Source organism: Manis pentadactyla, chromosome 12, assembly GCF_030020395.1.
Source record: "Manis pentadactyla isolate mManPen7 chromosome 12, mManPen7.hap1, whole genome shotgun sequence".
Taxonomy (NCBI): Eukaryota; Metazoa; Chordata; class Mammalia; order Pholidota; family Manidae; genus Manis; species Manis pentadactyla.
In genome coordinates this window covers 110,074,442-110,081,206 of record NC_080030.1, presented here as the reverse complement: position 1 = coordinate 110,081,206, position 6,765 = coordinate 110,074,442, and positions in this window count along the sequence as shown.

Below are 6,765 nucleotides of genomic sequence, written 5' to 3'. Positions count from 1 at the left end.
GCGGCCAATGAGCATTTGGTGCCGCGGCGCAGGCCTCCAGGTGTGTCTTTCCCCTCCTGGTACCCTGGCCACCCCTCCCCTCCAGGACACACCGGGACCTGGGGACACTGTGCATCAGGCGCTCAGATGCCTCCTGCCAGGGGCTGCGTGTCCCTATTTGGGGTAGAGGCCAAGAGCATTTTGTGTGAAGTGTTGGGTATGGTAAAGTGGGACGCTGGGGAATTTAGTGTAAAGAGTATTTGTACTGACACTGCAAATTTTATGTATGCTTGAAATTACTGGAAAGTAAATTACTTTGCAAAACAACCATGTCAGTTCTGCATCAGAAAAGCAGAGCAGCCATCACACCGACTCACAGAGGCCAAGCCCACCCTGGTCCAGTTCACCCGAAGTGGGGCACTGCTCACCTTGCAGGAGTTCAGGTGTGACTAGGAGGCACCTGAGAGGTTTCCTCTGTAGCCACTGGGTCTTAGGTGTTGGGACGACCTGGAGTAGAAACTGGGATTTTTTAATTCCAGTTTCCACACCACTCCACCAAACACCTGTTAGAATTAAAAATGAATTCAATAAACTTGCAGCATAGCCAAAAGCCTATCCACAAAAAAAAAAATTAATAATGTGGGTTTTTTAGAATTAAAATTTCTACTCTGAAACACCTTGTTCAGAGAACCCAAACACAAGAAAACCTGGGAGAAAATATGTGCAAAATACATATTTGATAAAGGATTTGTACTCCAGACATACAAAAATCCATAAAACAAAAGGGAACCGACCTCAGAGCTATTGGCATGGGGGTTGGGGGTTCTCCTCTGGACCCCACTCCTGACACCAAGTAAGGTTAACCTTAAAATAAAGCTGTCTGTTATTTTAGCAGTAAAATGGTTTTTTTCAGAAGCACAGAAGTACAACCCAGGACATGCAGGCTATGGCAAAACCACAGTCATGTTCAGAGAACAGAGCAGAGGAGGCTCTCTTATAGAGGAAGGGAAATGTTCTAAGCAAAAAACCCTTGGAGGAAACTGTCATGGCTGCTCATTGACTGAGTTGTAACCATCTCTCAAGGGCTGAGCTGTTGTGGGGGAGGCAGAAAATCTTCCCTCTTCCTACTTGGTGATAAAATAGCCAAAATACTATGAGTTGTAAGGTGTCCTTCTCTTCCTTCCGGTGAGGTCTGCAATTGACCAGAAGGGGTGGGCCAGAGAGCCCTTCCTGCAAACCTCCCCTCTGCTTGTCAGTGAGGCTTCCCATTCTCAGTTTTCACAATGGACAAATTTTAAGTGAAAAGCTGTAAAAATTCTACAGGAAAATAAGAAAATCTATAAACTACCTTGGGTTTGGTGATGAGTTTTAACATAAACACCAGAAGCCTAGCCACAAAAGAAAAATATTAATGTGGACTTTATAAAATTAAATTTTTCTACTCCATAAACAACTACCTTGTTCAGAGAACCAAACACAAACTGGGAGAAAATATTTGGAAAACACGTATCTAATAAAGGATTTGTACTGAAAATATATAAAGACCTTTAATACAATTAAAAATGGCTAAAGATCTAAACAGACACCTCCTGCAAGATATACTGATAGTAAATAAACATATAAACATATGCTCAACATCACATATACTATGGAAATTACAAATTAAAACAATGACATAACACTGCACGTATTAGAACTGCTAAAATCCAAACACATGATAACAACAATTGCTGGGGGCTGAAGAATAACAAGAACCTTCCTTCACTGCTGGTGGAATGCATGTACAGCCACTTTGGGAAACAGCCTGGCTGGGTCTTTCAAAGCGAGTCTCACCTTTGGACCCAACAATCAATCGCATGTCCAGCATTTAGCAAACTGCTTTGAAAAGCTGTATCTAAACAAAATTCAGGATGCAATTATGCACAGCAGCTCTAGTCACAATGGCTAAAAATTTTAAGAAATCAGGATGAATAGATAAGCAGATTGGAGTACATCCAGGTGGAGGAGAGCAGAATATGCCCCAAATTATGCCTCTTTGGCATAAGGATTATCAGGCTGATTAATTTTAATAAACAGCAGACACAGGAGAATCTCTGAAAACTAAGTCGAAGTTTCCCTTTTGTGGAGGAATATCCCATTTATAAGGGGTGTCCAAGTTTGTAAGGGTACCTCCCTGTCTGTACCAGGAGTGGAAGGGTGACTGAGTCTCTGAGAACTCTTATCAGTGGAGTTTGACCTGGACTTCAACCTGCATGACCACCATGTGCTTGTACTTTGCCTGATAACCTCCCTTAACTGGCTTCCCTACTCCCCTATAATCTTTCTTGTTTTTAGCTGATGATGGCATGCAAGGTGCTGGCTTGGGCAATGTCAGGAAGTCACTCAGTTTCCTGGGCATCTCATGGGAACTGTACACGTTATGTTTCTGTCTGGTTTTCTCCTGTTAATCTCTTTTATTATGGGGTGTGGGGGGGAATGTCTCAGCCAAGAACCTAGAAGCACAAAGGAAAAATTGTTTTCACTCCCCTACACATGCATTTGAATACTATTCAACAACAGAAAGGAAGAAGCCATCAACCCATGAGGAGATGAATGGATAAATCCTGCCTGTATTGCTAAGTGAAAGAATCTAATCTGAGGAGACTACATACTGAAGAGTCCTACTTATATGACATTGTGGGAAATGCAAAATGACAGAGATAGTAAATGAATCGTGGTGGGGGCTTGGAGAATTACTTTAGCGCTGGATACTTGCCACTACACAGGTGTCTAAACCCACAGATTTTCACAACGATTAAATCATAGTCTATTCAAATTAAGTTATTTAGGATGTGGGAGTGTCACAGGATGGAATGCAAAACTTGACAAAGAATCTAACTGTATTAGAAATGTATGAAAAAAGCTCACTGTGGTGGAGTGCGAGGTGCTGACCTAAGTAGCCTTGGAAATGAATGGAGGCTGTAAGCTAAAGGCAGAACTTACTGTACATCAACAATGTGCTCTATTTTATAAAGCTATTTCCCTTGGTGGGGGTCATAGATAACAATCCTGAAACTGAAACAGTATAAGGAAGAGCAAGAGGGACTTTATTTTAAGCTAAACCCCCATCCTGAGTCTTAAAAGTTAAGGGGGTAAAGTTCGCAGAATGTCTTTAAAAAACAAAGAATTTGTGACCAGCCAGTTAACCAATCACCTGGTCAACAGTCAATTGATCACATCTTGAGCGAGAACAAATATTCGCAGAATAGATGACCCATCCCCATCCCTGTTTTGGTACAAAGAATTATTACCTTGGGGAAGAGAGGAACAAGAAATTACAAAATTCTTTTGTGTCAACTTATCTTATACAAACATCAAAGAAGGGGGTCCCTGACCACGTCCTGAGCCAACACCTGCCGACCATGAAGTGGTGCCACTAGGACCCGAAATCTGGAGATGACATCACAGGATGATTTATCAATACCATTACTCCCAAACCCTTAAGTCTCTCCCAAAATCCATGTATGTCTAACACGATAGTTCCTTGAAGAGCCAGCGCTCCCTCTGGCTGACTCGCTCGCACACAAGCCTTTCCTTTCAGTGAAGCGCTCTGCCCACACGGTACCCTGCTGGGAACCTTGTTCTGTGACATAGGATCCCAAGAACCTGGCAGAGGTCTGCCGACAAAACCACTACATCTGCGACCTGGAGCAAAGCAGTGGACTGAATCAGAGACCAGGTCTCTCCCTGTTGGAGGGGGAGCTGCAGAAAAGCAAGAGCAGAAGGTCACGGTATCCACGTGACAGTGTGTCGGGTCAGAGACATCAGGACAGACTCACCTGCAGCTGAATGTGGATTCAGACAGTTTCACACAGAGATACTTATGATTAGGTGTGTGTACATGGTGAGACATGGACATGGCTGGATCCGAGACAGAGTGCAGCTGGAGTGGCCGTGGAGAGAAGCCGCCTCGTTTGCCTCGGTCTGAACTGAATCAGAACCTTTGGACTGGGCAAGACGTGTTTACCTGGGCAATTGTTTAAATTGGTTGTTAGAGAAGTCAGCAGGAGAGTGGACACTGGATCAAAAGTCTGATGAGTGTGAACTTTCCAAAGATGGAGTCAGTAGTCAGTGTATAACCCAGATTAGTTTAGCTTCTTAAACCACCCATAGAAAACTTTTTTTCTCTACTTGACTCATATACTTGCCCACCCTCCCCCCCAAAAAAACACACACTTCTTTTTCCTCATAAAATGCTTTTTTTCGACCTACAGATGGGAACGCTGTTTTGGTATCTGACTGAATCTGTGCTGCCAAATCCCAAATAAACTCCTTTGCCTCTCACTTGCAGGTCGACATCAGAACTTGGAACACACATGTATTTCCTCTTGTTGCCCACTGAGCACACTCAGCTCTCACACAAGGTTTTGATACTATTCTCTAGTAAAAGGATCCAGGGCTCTTTGACGAAATGGCTTAGACTGGGACTGAGACAGTAAATACAGGACCCAGAATTATACTAAAGTGTCACAAAGTAAAGAAGTACTGAAAAGTAAAGCCCCACCAAGCCTGAATACATCAGAGGAAACAGGAGCCAGTGGAAAGAGCTCGCCACAGCCAGAGCGGGTGCGGCCTGAGCGACCAGGCACCACTGCGCTGGGCTGTCCTCAGGTGCCCGCCCTAGGGACGGACAATAATTACATGTTTTTTTCCAAATAAATGGGATTGAAAAGACCTCTCCTATGCACTCTAATTCCAAAGACTCGATGTAGACATTCAGCAGCCCTCACAGAGGTAAAGCTGACTCCTGTCTCCTGAAGTGTGGGCTCTGCAGTCTTCCTCCTAACGAAGACAACAGAAAGGGCATGGGGAAAAGTAACTTCCCACAACCTCAGCCAGCGACCAAAGTTAACCTGTACATGGTAAGTTGCCTCGAAAGCATATTCCTTTGAGATAAAATGATGAGAAAGCACTTTGCCTCTGAGACCTGATTCCTCAAGACCCACAACATGTTTAATCCTGAGAAAAGTGCCAAGTGAATCCCAAAGAGGGGCATCCTACAACTGACCCATCCTCTTCAACACTGTCAACATCAGCAAAACGAGGAAAGTCTGAGAATCTGTCCAAGCCAAGAAGAGCCTAAAGAGACGGGAGGACCAAATGTCACGTGGTGCCCGCACGGACTCCTGGGGCGGCGATGGGCAGAGTGACAGGTGCACGAGTAAGATGCGGACTTCATTCATAACATCAGTATTTATTGATTCACTGTGACAGGTCTGTAGAAAACTGGAAAGAGGAGAAAATAAACATCAAATAAGAGAAACCTCCAAAGAAGAAATTCACATTGCCAACAGGCATATGAAAAGATGCTCCACATTGCTAATTATCAGGGAAATGCAAATTAAAACTACAATGAGAAATCACCTCATACCAGTTAGGATGGTCAGCATGGAAAAGACTAGGAACAATAAATGCTGGCAAAGCTGCGGAGACAGGGGAACCCTCCTACACTGCTGGTGGGAATGTAAACTAGTTCAACCACTGTGGAAAGCAGTATGGAGGTTCCTCAAAAAACTGAAAATAGAAATACCATTTGACCTGGGAACTCCACTCCTAGGAATTTACCCAAAGAAAACAACTTATCAGATTCAAAAAGACATATGCACCTCTATGTTTATCGTAGCCCTATTTACAATAGCCAAGATATGGAAGCAACCTAAGTGTCCATCAGTAGATGAATGGATAAAGAAGATGTGGTACATATACAATGGAATATCATTCAGCCATAAGAAGAAAACAAATCCTAACACCATTTGCAACAACATGGATGGAACTAGAGGGTGTTATGTTCAGTGAAATAAGCCAGGTGGAGAAAGACAAGTATCCAATGATTTCACTCCTCTGTGGAGTATAAGAACAAAGGAAAAACTGAAGGGACAAAACAGCAGCAGAATCACAGAACCCAAGAATGGACTAACAGTTACCAAAGGGAAAGGGACCTGGGAGGATGGGTGGGAAGGGAGGGATAAGGGGGGAAAAGGGGCATTATGATCCGCACACATACTGTAGGAGGTGGGGGGCACAGGGAGGGCTGCTGTACAACATAGGGAAGACAAGTAGAGATTCTATAGCATCTTACTACACTGGTGGAGTATGTGGTGGGGACTTAATGATGGGGGGAGTCTAGTAACCATAATGTTGCTTATGTAATTGTAGGTTACTGATACCCAAAAAAAAAAAAAAAGTAAATGATCATCTCAAGCTAGGTATATCTTTTTGTAACCATAGTGAATACAATTTTTATCTCCCAATATCTCCCAGTATTAGATTAAAGTTAGTAAAATATTTCATATTTCCTGAAGAAATTTGCTCTCTTTATATAGAAAGTAATTTAGTTTCCTTATTAACTTAATTTCTTCAGAATTTGCCATTGTTTCATGCCAAGAACAAAGTTGTATATTTTAGAAGCTTGCTTTCCACCCTTTCCTATGTGTCTTCTGTCACTACGACCCCTGAGCTATGTACATCAAGGACTCAGAGTTTAAAGCTCAAAATTACAAGAGATGTTCCTTTCTCTCCAGCTAAGGATATTCTCTCCACCATTTGCCCTTCGGAAATGACTGAAGCTTTCGGCTTTGTTGTTGTTGTTGTTTTAATCTTCTTCCCTACATGTACTGCTTCAGGGCAACTCACCCAATGATGTAACCAAAAAACAAAATGTCCCCCATTGCCTGCAATAAAAAAAAAATTACAGCCACCCCTGAAAATTCCCTACACTCCCTTGAAGAGTAGCTATGGCTATTAGAG